The 14610-nt window shown below is 44.8% G+C and overlaps 1 protein-coding gene across 29 annotated transcripts in view; it reads right to left on the bottom strand.

Moving 5' to 3' along the window:
• LOC144247416 (uncharacterized) overlaps nucleotides 1–14186 on the bottom strand; it is a 185067-nt gene extending 170881 nt beyond the window's left edge. For 24 of the 29 annotated variants that reach the window (XR_014950015.1, XR_014950018.1, XR_014950028.1 and 21 more), the window contains exons 1-2: nucleotides 13922–14186; nucleotides 10279–10328 (exon numbers count right to left, since the gene is read on the bottom strand). The gene's annotated coding sequence lies outside the window, so the exon portion shown is untranslated. Of the gene's footprint in view, nucleotides 1–2189; nucleotides 2378–5825; nucleotides 5955–10278; nucleotides 10329–13921 lie in introns of all 29 variants that reach the window. The other 5 variants (XM_085560412.1, XM_085560417.1, XR_014950031.1 and 2 more) reach the window with 4 other exon arrangements.
• Nucleotides 14187–14610: the final 424 nt, after the last annotated feature.

Genomic DNA, 14610 nt, shown 5'->3' with positions numbered 1-14610 from the left:
GCCAAAACCCTTTTTCCCCCTTTTCCTACCCCAATTTCCATACCGTCTGTACCAACAGCCTCTCCAAGGATCCACAGATCTCTCTGCTGTGGTGACCTGCCCTAATAAAAGATTTTTTTATTCATTTCTCATTCTGAAGGCCCTAATTTTTAACAGCTCACCACCCTTGTCTTGCACAAATTCAGTCTTTCAAGAATTCCAGTGACCTGTGAGCTGGAGCTCCACATCCACAAGTTTCCACAGCATGCTAAGAGCCCTGCACAAACACTGATCATGTTTATCTCCTCCAAACATTCAAATTTTACACTGAAAAATTCACTTAGGACAAAAAGGGTGAGATTTAATCCTATTCTTGTCTACTGCAAGCAGCCAATAAAGGAGAATCATTAAGACTGGAAAAACCTGTGAGTCCAATTGATGCCTTGTGCAGGCTGAGCTAGAAGAGAGCTGGACAGAACTAAAGAATAAAGCAGGGATTTATTAAAGGATCTCCTCCATGGATCCACCTTGGGCAACACCAGAGCTCAGCCAGGGCTGCACCCAAGGTGAACCAAAATGGTCCCAAAATGAAACCAAGATGAACCAAAATGGTCCCAAAATGGTCCCAAAATGAACCCAAGATGAACCAAAATGGTCCCAAAATGCACGAGCGCTCCCGGGGGCTCTCCCTGGGATCAGTTCTGCTCCATTGGCACCTTGGAGTTCATTGTCCCATTCCAGCTTCAGCCCATCAGTCCCATCCTGCTTGTTTTTCTCTCTCCAGCCCACGGTGTTTGTGCTCCTGGGCTGAGGTTTGGATCATTTGTCCTTGGTGCCCAGCTGGAGCAGGAATTGTTTTGTGTCCCTGCTCTGTGCACAGAGCTCAGCAACACTTAATATGAAGCCCAGACCCACACATTGAAGCAGCACAGAATATGAAAATATAAAATCTAAACCTGAGGCATCACAATCATTAATTCAGGTAGGAGCCAGGATTAGGAGATGTTCCTCCCAGTCTGGTTTAGGAGATGTCAAAGTCACTTTATTCTCCTGAGCATCCAGGCCTTGAAATCTGGCTCTGGCAAGTCCTATGGAAAGTAAACTCAAGTTACAGTAAAAATAACTTTACCAATGCTCTGGGTTCTCATTTGTAAATGGACCAGGGCTTTAGCACAGCCAAGGTTTGGTGCTACTTCCTCAGATTGCTTTTAGGTTCATTAAGCTCCAACTTCAGGAAGAAAATGGTAGCACTTGATTTATGGGCACGGGGGAAGAAGGATTAAATGAGCAATAAATCTCCCAACAGTGGTGTTCCTCCAGCCCTCTGCAAGCCAGAGCAAGGAGCTCCCAGATTCCAGCCCAGGATTAACACCTGATGGCTAGGGAAAAATAATCCCCCTGCTCCATGCCTCAGTTTCCCCGATCAGAATGAGGTGCTGCCAACTGTGAGGCTGAATTCTGGGACATTTAAATAGGAAATTGCTGCCTTAAAAATGGGTTATTTGTGACTTCTGAAGCAAATATGAGAAAATGAATGGATTTTCTGCCTGCTTTTTGCCTCTTTTTATTGCCTTCAAGGAGCACAGAGGAAGGACCAGGAGGTTTTCTGGACAGATCAATGAAAGTAACACCCAACAAATGACCTTTCCTCAGTGTCTCATAAGTACCTGTCAACTTCAGGAGTGCCACCACCCTTGAATGGAGAGATTTAAAGCCAGACTATTCATTAGAGAGCAAACTATTATTCCAGAGGTTTAAATGAATTGGCCAGTGGCCAGCCTTCCTCACTGCCTAGGGCCTACTGGGAAAAGGGAAAGTGGCTGCTGTAGGGTTTGCAAAAAAGCAAAACAATTAATAGGATTTAAAGAGCAGCAAGAACCAGGCTGTGATGGTCTGACACTGGCAGAAGGTGGCACGAGGAGTAAGAAGATTTAAGCACCATCGAGGAGTCACAAAAACAAGTCTGTAAATAGCAGGGATGGCTCCTCTTTTATGGCATCACTAAATCAACCAGCTAAGCTGACTCTGAGGAATGGCATCAAAAGGTGAAGAGGTTTGGAGAGCACCTCAAAAACCCAATTTTTGCTGCAGTAGATACCACTCACTCACCACATGCAGTTCTGAAATAAAGCTAAATATTCTTTGGTATAACTCAGATTTGCATTCAATCTCAAAGCAAGAGTTACAAACCTCACCCAAAATTTGCTTACCCTGCTGAAGAACCCTGAGTTGGTTCTGGGTTACTCTATTCTGCAAATGCACCAGAATATTGCCATTTATTCTCCATGAAGGCAGCAATTAAACCTGTGCATGTCGGTTTTCCATCCAAAACTGCACGACAGCAACACCACAAGATTTTCATCTGGGTTAAAGCTGGCTCCAGTGCTTGCTGACAGCCCTGGGGGAAATATTTTACCACAATCAGTCTGCAGCTTCTGTCTCGCTGCTGCTGGTGAGGATGGTCACCTTCATCAGGTCACGGAATCTTCCAGAAACACCTTCCATTACCCAGGGTGCTCCAAGCCCTGTCCCACCTGGCCTTGGGTATTTGGGGTATCCAGAACTTCTCTGGGCATCCTGTGCCAGGGCCTCACCACCCTCACAGAGCAGAATTTCCTCCTGAATATCCAATCTGAATATCCAATCTTAAATTTTCTGCCAGTCTGAAGCCTTCCCTCATTGTCCTCTCACCACCTGCCCTTGCAGATAATGTGAGTCTAACACACAAAAAAACCACACACAACATCTTTGATGACTGTTCCACACCTTCCAAAAATTGTTTTATTTAAAATAAAATAGCGTCTTTTGTGCAAGGTTTGAAAGATGAACAAGTTGCCATTACTTCATCACAACATCCCTCCAGCCTTCCCCATCCTCTCAACCCCACCAGAGCACAAATCTCCCAAAATACATCCGAGATGGTTTTGCTACTCCGCGTTTAATTCTAATTAAAACACAAACACAGAGAGTTCCCCACCTTTCCATGCCCCATTCCCCTGCCAGTGACACACCAGGTGGATGTTCCTGCTGCAGGGATTTTGCAGCTCTAAAAACAAAAATGCTCCTCGTGTCCTGCAGCTGTGAGCGCCTCGAGTCCTGCCCTCCACATCCCCCGTGGTTGCTTCACCTGATTTTGGGCTCTGTTACCTCAGCACAGCTGTGTCACCCCTTCAGCTGGCTGGGGATTCTTTCCCTTTTTGGTTTTCCAAGAGGTTTCTACTCCATCCCACCCCTCCTATTTACCTTGAATCCGTTTAACAACTCCCTCCTCTCCAGCCCCTTGGAGGAAACTCGTGGTGAGCGGTGGTTCCCTCAGAGGAAGGCTGCACTTGGCATGACACACAGCCAAACAGCCTCACCATGTGCAAAAATAAGATTATACCACACTAAGCTGGACTCCAAGTGCCCAGCTTTGCCACAGATAAGGCTCAGCATGCAAATCAAGCGCTTTTTATTTCAAAATATAAAATCCCTCCCCAGCTGCTATAGGTGCAAAAGGCAGAGTTTTAGGACAAGCTTTATGGTGCAATTTGTTTCCATCGAATTTAGCTGAGTGAGTGGATCCAGGATCTCTCACAGTAAAACAGGTCAGGGTGGGAATGGGAAAAGATATTTCCATTCTTCAAAGGCAGAAAAACAATTTTTCATCTTTTCTGAGTGGACACAGTTAAAGAAGATTACAACTGGTATGATTGCTTTTGGCAGCCCAGTGTTTGACCTATCATTCTGTGAAAATATAACTAACCCTCCATATATTCACTGTCAGGAATTTTCCCCCACGAGTTTTTGTTCTCCTCCACCTAACTGAGATGGAAAAATTCACCATATAGATCTGCATTTAAAGCTTCCTTGGCCTATTTCATCAACAGACAGAACAGATTAAAGTGAATTAAAAGTGAATAGAACATAAGCACAGCTCAGAACTCTGTCTGCTCAAGGATCCTGGCTTGGAAAGGACCTTACAGCTCATCTCATGCCTTGGGCAGGGACATCTTTCACTATGCCAGGTTGTCCAAGCCCTGTCCAACCTGGCCTTGGATGCTTAGACTGGCTCAAATTCAATATTAAATTTCAGCCTAGCTGCTCCAGGTGCAGCTTGTGCTTTAGGAACTCCCTAAAACCCAGTTTGCCAAGGGTTGGGAGGACAAAAAAACACATTTATAAACAGTTATTGCCTCTCACCCCTGCAGTGACCAGGTAGAGGTGTGACAACCCTTTGCTGCCATTGCACCCTGAGCATCTCAGCTCCACCAGGTCCCTGATTTCTCCATCACCAGGGGAAAATCCCCCCAGACTTCCTCCACAGGCCTCTCCTCACATGCAGAGCACCCCCAGGCTCATGCCCACATGGGATTTCCTTGGGATTTTTGTTGGTGACCATCTTGGCCCACGCTGGAAAATCCAGATGAATGCAGCCCCTTGCAGCTCCCTCCTGGCTGCTTTAAGTTTAACTTTTCCTGTTTACCTTTTAATTTAATGTATTCTTTTGATCTCTCTTCCTCTCCTTTCTCTTGTCTCCCCGAGTTTGCTGACACAGGAGAAGCATGACAAGCTCAGACAGGCCTAACCTACTTTTTCCCTTTTCTCTGGTACATGTGAATGCTCCCACTCTCCTTCCCAGCATATGAAAGCACATTCCAAGGATCATTATAATGATATTTCCAGTCCCCTGTGAAGTAATTCCCCCACTGACACGTGAGGAAACTGAGACACAGACCTCTTCAATTACTTGCCCCCCAAAATTACAGCAGCACAAGGGGAAATAAAACCCACCAGGCTCTGGCTTTTCTTGGTCCCAAATCTCTATACAATTCTTATTCCTCAACCTATCACGGGTTTGGGAAATGCCTCCACTCCTAAATAGAGGAACAACAAAATTTTAGGTGTCCATCACAGGGCTTTGCACATTTCTGGGGTTTAATTGCAGCTGAGGAACTCTGGTCACCCTGTCCTGGGAGCCTGCAGGCTGTGCTGGCACCTGAGAGCTGGAGAGGGACTATTGTAAATGCAGGTGAACCCAATGGGAAAAAATCACAATGTCTGACTCAATTCAGAAGGCTGAATGATTTCTTTATTATAACTATGCTAAAATACATTTATATACTATATAGAAGGAGGATACTAACACTACATATTATTTTTACTGACTCTAACTCCCAACTCGTGCCCCTCTCTGAGAGCCCAGCCCCAGGTGGGTTGGATTGGCCACCAGGCTCAAACAATCCTCACCAGAATCCAACCAAGCATCACCCCAGGTAAACAATTCTCCACACACATTCCACGTGGGAAAAGCAAGGAGCAGAAATAGAAATTGTTTTCTCTTTCATTCCTCTCTGTGCACCTCTATGAAGAATCCTGAGAGGGAGAGAAATGTGCTGCCACAAGGGACTGGGGACAAGGGATGAGGGACCCAGGGAATGGCTCCCACTGCCAGAGGGCAGGGCTGGGTGGGATTTTGGGCAGGAATTGTTCCCTGGCAGGGTGGGCAGGCCCTGGGATGGATTCCCAGAGCTGCTGTGGTGGATCCCTGGCAGTGCCCAAGGCCAGGCTGGAGCACCCTGGGACAGCAGAAGGTCCCTGCCCATGGCACTGGATGAGCTTTAAGGTCCCTCCCAACCCATCCTGTCATTCCATGCACTTTGTTTCATCCCTCAGCCAAGCTGGTTTCCCTCCTTGCATGGGATAATCAGTGCTAAGCCACGAGCTCGACTTGACAGAAATCAGATTCCCAGTTGTGACACCAACTAAAATTCCATCATTCCCTCCAAGGCACAGAAAAAAACCTCAGCATTTACAAATCTGAACTTTCAAAAGCAAGAACACCTTTAAAATTAGCCTAAAATTACCTGAATTCAGATACTGACACCTTTGGGGTTCATATTCTCAAAGATGTTCTCTGCAACACCTTTTTTTTTCTCGTGAAAGCTGAAATTAGCACATTATCTTGGAGTCTGAAGAGCAAAATAAGCCAAGTACTGCAAGGAGAGAATGATAAAATCAAAAGTGGACTTTGGGCATCTGCACCAGAGGACTCAACCAAACTATATTAATTTTTGAGGTCAATAGTTGAGAACTGCTGAAAACCCTGTTTAGACCTCACAATCAAGAGTGGCTTGAATTTGGTTTCAGTAAATTTAGTTTGGAACCAAGTCAAGTTTACACAAAATCACTTCCACCAAGAACCAGAGCGACCACATAGGGGCTCAGTGCACTCCAATGCACTTTATCTGTGCATCACCACTTCAATAAAAAATAACTTCCATAAAAATTAACTTCTGCCCACCCCAGTGCAGACAATCCCACAGTTCTTTACACCTACAGGTGCAATAATGCTCCTTTTCCAGCTCAGTTTTGCTTCTGCTCTAATGTTTAATTATCTCCAACACAGCAGCAGCCACAGCACTCCAGAAAGAAATCAATTCTCCCTTTGCTCCCAGCTCTAAATGCATGTACTCCATAATCAGCCTCACAGAACACACATTTGGGACTGGAGCACATGAGAGGCCACCTCAGCTATTAAATTATTTTGGAACCATCCCTCTCAGACTCAGCTTGGGGTATTTTTTTCCTTCATTTCAATACCCAAAAAAAAAAAAAAAAAAAAAGAGCGATGTTTTTAGTTGATAAGATATTCATTAATAAAATCTCAGCTGCTTTACTGGGATGCTTTCCAGTCCTAAAAATCCCCCTCCACACCTTAGACATCTTATCTAGAGGGTTTTGGTGTGCTGGTGCTCTCTGCTCCTGCCAGCAGCCCTGGGATTGGTTTCTCCCCTCACTGACTCCTGAGCACTCCAACACCTTTCTAGAGCTCCCAAAAAAAGATAAAAAAACCCCAAAACCTCCAGAACAGCAAGGAAACATGAACTGGATTCAGTGCTGACAGCCCTGAGGGTCTAAAGCAGGAGAATTCCCTTTCTCAGCAGCTCCTCAGAGGGCACTTGCAACTCCATTGAGGGTATCGAGCTTTTTATTTATTCTCTTTTTCCTTTCTTTAATTTCCAAAGCTGCAGGCAGGGAGAAAATATCAATTAAATAAAGGCCGAGATGAAACTGAGTCTCAGTAGGAAATGTTCACCCTGTCCCACACCACCTGTGCAGCAAGAGCTGAAACCTCTGCCAAAGCCTGGATTTCGGGGAGGGAAGCACAAAAATCACCAAGCTGCAAACATCAGCTCAGAAGTGAAGCACAAAAGCATTTTGGTAGAGGTGGCACAAGGGAGGCAGAAACACTGAGAACCTCAGGTGCACTCCAGCTTATGAGCTGCCCATTGTTTTCCACTTCAACTAGAAAATTTCCTCGAGGAAAAATCAGGGAAATAACATTTGGGGCAACTTTTCTCCAGCGAAATGCTCCCAAAAAAAACCCCATGGGAGTCTGAGCGTTTCAGAGAAGTGTTGAACCCCAACCCTGGGCTGGTGCCATGTATCAGTTAAGGATTAATACTTCTTCCTTTTTCTTTCAGGTTATCTTTGGAGGCACAAGAAATCATTCAGAGGAGCACCCAGGGTGTTTTCTGTGCTGGAGCTGCCTCTCCTTCCCTCCCTCCCTCTGTTTTAGGAGAGTGGCAATGCTCTGAAAAGGCCGGATCTTGGCTGACTTTATTGCAGTTGGGGGCCAAGTGAAAAAGGAGAGACCCATAAACACAAAGATGCCAAGATACCTGGAGGCTGCAGCTGGAATGACCAACCCTGGCGGCTTTGTTCCCTGGGAATAATCAATATATTGGCAGAGATCATATCTGTGTACATAGCAGGAAAGTGGAGGTGCAAAAAAGATACCATTTAGTTTCTTATTATATCTCTGTGTACCTTCCATAAATCCTAAACCATCTTTTTGTTCACGTTTCTACTCTGAATTGACACCTCCTGTTCTGCTTTTTCCCCTTTACAGGTGCTACCAAAAATTTCTGCACAAAATCTTTGGGGTAAGAAAACCAAACATTTATGGCTGTGGCCCACGGAACCCAAAATCTACTCACTCGAACCCAAATCCCACAGAAAATAACCAGATTTAACTGGAAACATTGGTTGAATTTTCACTAAATTCAGCTATCCCAGGCTAATTTAGTGCTTTCTGTGGCAGCAGCTCCCAGAAAATCACCTGGAAATTAAATAAACGCAGCTCCAGAGTGCTCTGCATTCCTCTGAGTCCTGCTGGCCCCACAGCAGAAACCCCAGGCCAGCCCAGGGATGAGCCCTAAATTCCCAGGGCAGGCAATAAACTGGAATGATGCAAACTCACCTTTTGATAAAACCCCTCCTGTGCTGCAGAACCCTGAGCTGAGCAGTGTGAAGTGCAGGAAATCACCCCAACCCATCACCCCCATCCCACCGGGCATCCAGGATCCACGGATCTGACCCAAAACCTCAGGGTGGCACAGGATGCTCAGATTTCCTCCAAGGGAACTCAAGAGCAACAAGTTTTTCCCTGGAGAAATGCAGTTATTGATGAGCTGCGTGGGGCAGGAGGCAAAGGCTGCAGGGCACAGGCAGGGCATGAGAGAAAACCCCACTGTGAGAGCTTCAGCTCAGGACTTGCAGAGTTTAAACCTCATTTAAATTTATATTTAAGTCTATAAAAAGAGGTGAGTAAATGTGATGCAATTTCTGAACAGGAAAGGAAATGGGATACATCACGAAATAAAGTTAAATTTAAAAGTAAGCAAAATAAGCCATCACCCTGCCCACCAAAATGAGTTTCCAGCACAAACTGAACCATTTGCCCATCCACACACAAATTTCCAGTGCTCATCTCCAAAAACGCTCCCAGGCCGTCAAGGTGAGGCTTTTTCATTCAGGTTCACAAACTAAGATGTCATTGTAAGTGGTTTAGAAGCCCAGCAAATTTTAATATCCATGCCAGCGTGTGTGACCAAAGGGATTACCCACAATGGCTCACCTGATTAGTTATACAAATTCCTGCCTTTTTCTCTTTTTTTTCTTTTTTTTTTTTTTTTTTTTTGTTTTGCTTGTTGTTGTTGTTTTTTCTTCTTTTCTTCTCCCTTTTTAATCCAACACTGTGCAGAATGCCAGGCAGGAGAATGGGCTGTGTGCTGGAATGTCTGAGGGCTACAGGCTCGGGATTTATATTCCATGCTGAATTCATTGTTCTCCCTCCTACCCCTGCTGCCCTCTAAAATACGCTGCAGCCATGACAGAAATAAATTAGCCTGAGGTACAGGTCACACCTTCAAGGGCAGGCAGAACTCTGGGTAAAATCAATAGAGAAGATGGGAGTCTCTAACAGCTGAAGCAGAAAGAATGACACATTGAGGGCTTTACACATCCCCAGACAAAGGCACTTTGGAGCAACCCCGATCCCTGCTGCCTGGGGAACACAAAGCTCGTTTTTTCAACCACCTGAACCCCGAGAGCAAGTCAGAAAAGTCCCATTTCTATGGAGAATTTGCATCTCGATGCAGAAAGTTCCATTTCTTTGCACCTCTGCCCGGGGAAGGGGGTTCAGATGCTGAACTCTGGCCCAGGTTTCAGCCCTCAAAACTTTTTTGTTTTGCAGAGAGCAGAATCTGCACTGAGCTTCAGCTTAAATTTTGCTGCACTCCCCAGCCTCAAACAAACAAAAAAAAAACCTCCCTGAACTCTGGTGCACTCCAAAACAGACACTGAAATATGTTTGGCATCCATTACTTTACTTTGTGATTTGAAAGCAATGGATAATACATTCAAAACCATTGAGAGCCTGAAACTCAGGCTTCAGAATCTCTGAATGCCAGCTCCTCTGAAATCAGGAGATAGAAGTTTTGTAAGGATTTGGATATGGGAAGATGGATGCAGGAGTCAAGTGGGTTTTGCTAATGTCCCTATGGTGAGTTAAGTATTAACTCTCAGAGTGAGGCTCACAACCTGCTCAGACACTTCACAGATCCCACGGGGTTCCCACCTGCCTTTCCAGGTTCCTAAAAGCTTGAAAGGCTGATTTAAGCTCCCACAACACTGCTAAAAATAGGAGTTAAACTTCTCAGTCCCGCAGGAGTTTCTGAAATTGCTGCCCAGGAGGTTTCTCAACAGACAGAGCTAAAAGCTTTTCTCCTCTCCTGTCCCTCCCAGACTTCTCCAGAGACAACTCTGGCCCAAATGCAGCTGGATCTAAATCCAAATGAACCTTGATTTTCTGCACAGCCAGCAGGAAAATGCCAGATAAATAACTTTCCCCTGACCTCCTTGTTTGTTTGCCTTTTTAAAAACCCCACACAACATTAACACGTGTCTTGTGCTTTGATCTTGGTTTAGACTCACTCTTCCACCTATGGCAAAAGACATCGTATTTGTACTTACATTTGTGGAGCCTGTGTGGCAAATGGAATTGCTTTCATTCCCACTGCTACCTGCAAAAATAAAGGGAGGAATTCACCGTTTACACCAGGAATTGTTTTTTGTTCACAGTCACTGTCCCATGTCTCAAAAAATGCAGCAACACCTGCAACACCTCTCTGCCTTTTAGGGAAAATTGGGGTAAATTCAACACCTTGAGGGAAAAGGTTTTATTAGGAACTTGTGAAGAGGTTTCCAACTCCTCCCTGGCTCATTCCCTGCTGGTCCTGGGAACAGGAAGGTGGGAAAAAGCACATTGTGGATGTTCCCAGGGGTGTTTCAGGGCTCGTGATCCTGGGCAAACATCAGGCACAGGAGCCTCCAGCGACCTGCCCTGCTGCCCCTTGGTTCTTCTCAAGGACAAGAGGGTGATGATCATGCACATTTCTGCCTGAGATACCTCAAACACCACCTGAGGCACCATTTGTAGTTTTCTCCTTACACTTCTGCTCCAGACATGAAAAAATACAGTGTTTAATGCCTCCTCCAAAGAGATTCCATGTCCTCATCTAGTGCAGCTTCCTTGAAAATAAATAATCTCTTGTTTTCCACCTCCCTGAGCTCTCCCACATGGAGAGTCCTGTTCTTGGGAGAACATCCCAACAAGCACAGGGTCCTTTGCCTGCACAGATCACTTTTAGGAATGTGATCCTTCCTAAATCCCATTTAGGATGTAGGAATGATCCAGCAGAAATATCCCCATGTGGGGCTGCCTCTCCTTCCCAAGGGATTTAGCCAGGATGGATCTTGACATCCTGATCCTCAAAATGCTCTGAGAAATCCCCATCTTCAAAAAAAAAAGGATATGTGAGCACTGGGAGGTGCCTGAAGTGCTCCAGAATTCCAAGAGCACCAAATTCCTGCTCTGCTCATCCCAAGGAAGGAGCAGCCCCCCAGCTCAAGGGGATGGGCCCAGCCCATTCCTCTCCTGCTTCCTCCATCCAAATTTCACCTCTACCTCTTGATTGTGGCTGCATTCAGATGGAGACATCTCCATTTCAAAGAGAAAAACCACACATGGAACTTTGAAGGGTTTTTCCCTATTTAAGGTTTTTTTCCCTATTTAAATAGTTAAAAAAAAAAAACAAAAAAAACCCAAAAAAAACCCACAGGATTCAGCACAAAAATGGAAGACAAAAAATGAGATTTAGGAAAGGTAAATGAAACCTTAGAAAGACCTGGGCCTTTCCAGGAACTGTGCAATTCCCCTCCCTTGGTTTAGAAATAAAGAAAGATTTAAATGCAACCAACAAACAGGAGCAGACTTGCCTTGGGAATACCTGGGGAGGTGGAGGAAAAAATGTATCTCTATTTAAGGATGAAAACAAAGAAGGACAGGAGATTAAATGGATTATTGGCCAAAACCTGGCTGATCCTCATTTAATGGATCTGAGTTTTCCACATCACAGGTGAACGTCTTGGTTCTGTGGGCCAAGAGCTGTTTTCCACTTCCAACTTTTGCAAACCTACAGATTTCAAAATTTCAACCCTGGGGAGGGAAATTAAATAATCACGAAATATTTCCTGTCCTGAATTGTAATTTTTCACATGAAGTGGGTTTGTACAAAGCTGGATTAGTGCAATTTGGATACCTGCAAAGGAACAATGGGGGACCTGAATATTCCACATCGCAGGTGAAAGTCTGGCCTCTGTGGAGTTTTTCCCACTTCCAACTTTTGCAAACCTACAAATTGCAAAACTTCAACCCTGGGGAGGGAAATTAAATAATCACAAAATATTTCCTGTCCTGAATTATACTTTCCACATGAAGTGGGTTTGTGCAAAGCTGGATTCGTGCACTTTGGATACCTGCAAAGGAACAAAGGGGGAGGCCACGTTGTTGGTGCCTGGATGAGGACAATGCTTTCCCTTCCCACGGCCTCTGGATCTGGGATCAATCCCAGGCACCAAAAGCCCGTGTTCAAAACTCAGAGGAGGATGTGCAGCTTTGCAGCCTGGCTTTATTCATCTCTCAAAGCACAAGGCTTTTTTTTTTTTTTTTTTTTTTTTTTTTTTTTTTTTTTTTTCTTCCATAAATATGCAAAGTGCCTCGCAAAAGACCCTCCCCATTTCCCAGGAAATGGAGGGATGGAATGTACAGGGGGAGCGAGCCCCGTGGCCACACCGTGTCCATCTGCAGCACCACCATCCCCACCAGGCCCCCAAATCAAAAGGCAGAGACATTTCCCCAACCTTCCCTCATCAAAAACTCCCTTGGATCTCAGGGGTGGAGGTGGGGAAAGATCAGAGAGCTCCAGCTTTGGGTATTTGCAGATTCCTCCTGCTCCCTGTCCCTCCCCAGGCTCCAGGCAGGTAATCCCAGTGGGAATCCCCCAGGAGATCCAGCAAAACCCACTCCTCCTCTCCCCCTTTGCACAGAGCGGGGTGTGCAGAGGATTTTTAGCAAAATTCATGGAGTTTGCAAAGATATTTTCCACTCCTAAAGCTCCAACTAGGAGTTATTCATCGTACCTGCTATCCCTGTTTTTCCTACTGAGATCCTCTGCATGGGGTAACTCCCAGTTTAGAACAACCAAATAATAAATATTCAGCTTTTAAACACAAGGATTTCACGTTTGCACGTGTTTAAGTAATTTCTTCTGTTTCTAAAACAAATATCCAAGTCTGTACCCACTCTTCAAACACACAAACTTAAATCCCAACTTTTGATAAACCACGTAACTATTCCCAAGTATATCCGAGGACAAAATTTAACACCAGGAGCTGCCAAATGTTTCTGACCCACTTCAAACAATCATTAACTACAGGCAGTTTCTAATTATTTAAGTCCATTTCACTTCTTATTCAGTGGTCGTTTTGTTTCTTGGCCATTTGGCCTATGTTCCAAAAAATCTCCATTAGGCAGCACAAAGTCTCACAAAAAGAAGAAAAATTCTCTTTTCCCATTCCAAGGTTGGGAATATTTTGAATCCTTGAGAGAAAGGAGTTCTAAACATGCTTTTAAAAGCAAAAAATAGAGAGCACTTAAAAACTGAAAAGCTTAAAAATTCAGCCACTGAGTAAAATTTAGTTATCAACAAAATTGCTTTCTCTCACCTCTATGCTAACAGTTTTGCAAATCCTTTTCCAGAAAGAACTGGAAAAATGTATTAAAAGGCAAAAAACATCGATGCTGGGACTGGGAACAATCACATGAACAAGCCACAAGATTTGCTTGATAACACAGAGTTTATTATTCAAGAACGAGTCTCATTTTCAGCTCTAAGGCATAGGGCGGGGAGAGAAAGGGGGGAACAGGCTTTTAAAGCACATGCTGGAAGCCCAGGATTGCATTTAGAGCAAAAAAGAAGAAAGAGAAGAAAAAGTAAAGAAAACAAATCTCTGTTCTATCAGCAAGTCGACTTTGCAAAAGTTAAGCTCAGCTCCCAGCAAATCTGGGTTATTTTCACTTAAACCAAGTTTACCTTCAGCAGAGAGAATGAACAAGCAGAGAACTGCTGAATTTTATTTATTTTTTTTTTCCTTTTTTCCCCCCAAAAGTTCAGCTCTACTGAAGATGGGAAGGGATAGAGGAGAGCAGAAACAGGGGGAGCTCAAAAGCCACAAAAGATGCTGGCAAAGTTCCTCTGCGCCCCCTCGTACTGACCTAAGCAGTCTTCGTTTCACAGGTACCAAAGTTTTGTCTCCTTCTCCAGGGCGAGATTCCCACTCGCAGGAAAGCATCAAAAAGAACATTGTTTGCACTCCTCCGAGGAGGAGGGAAGGGAGAAAAGCAGCCCAGGTAGGTAGAGTTTCTTCCTGAAAAGTAAATCCGGCGCTCTGGAACGAGTTCAAGCCTCAGGCTTGACAGGCAGGAGAGCGAAGCTTTTTGCACTGAGCATGCTTCATCCTGCACTGCCTGCACACTTAATGAACATTACTTCCTTCCCAGTGGTTACTCCTAGCAGAAATCCACACCCCCTCTTTTGAGAAGTGAGGAATGCAGCTGAAACCAAAGTCCAGAAAACATGCCCGGCGCCCAGACAAGGCCCCACGGATCAATAAACTCAGGTTGTGACCCGCAGGTCAGTTTGTCAAACAGGACATCAGGGTGAGTTTTTTCTACACTTGGTGGAGTTTGCTTTATGCCTCAGCTAATGCTGCTCGCTCCCCAGAGAAAATAAAACTGCGCTGCCTTTTAGAGAATGATTAAATGCTCCAATAACAGATGGGAATTCTCTTTCGAATCTTGTCTTTCCAAACCTGCTCGAAAGTGAGGAAAGAAGTTGTGCTGGTTTTTTTTTTTTATTCCAGACTAAACTCGGTTCTTGGACTCCTGAACAAAAGCTGTTTGAA

This window comes from Lonchura striata, chromosome 24 (genome assembly GCF_050655825.1).
Source record: "Lonchura striata isolate lonStrDom1 chromosome 24, ASM5065582v1, whole genome shotgun sequence".
NCBI classification, from domain to species: domain Eukaryota; kingdom Metazoa; phylum Chordata; class Aves; order Passeriformes; family Estrildidae; genus Lonchura; species Lonchura striata.
The sequence above is the reverse complement of the archived record's forward strand: the minus strand, read 5'-3'. Positions and strand labels throughout refer to the sequence as shown.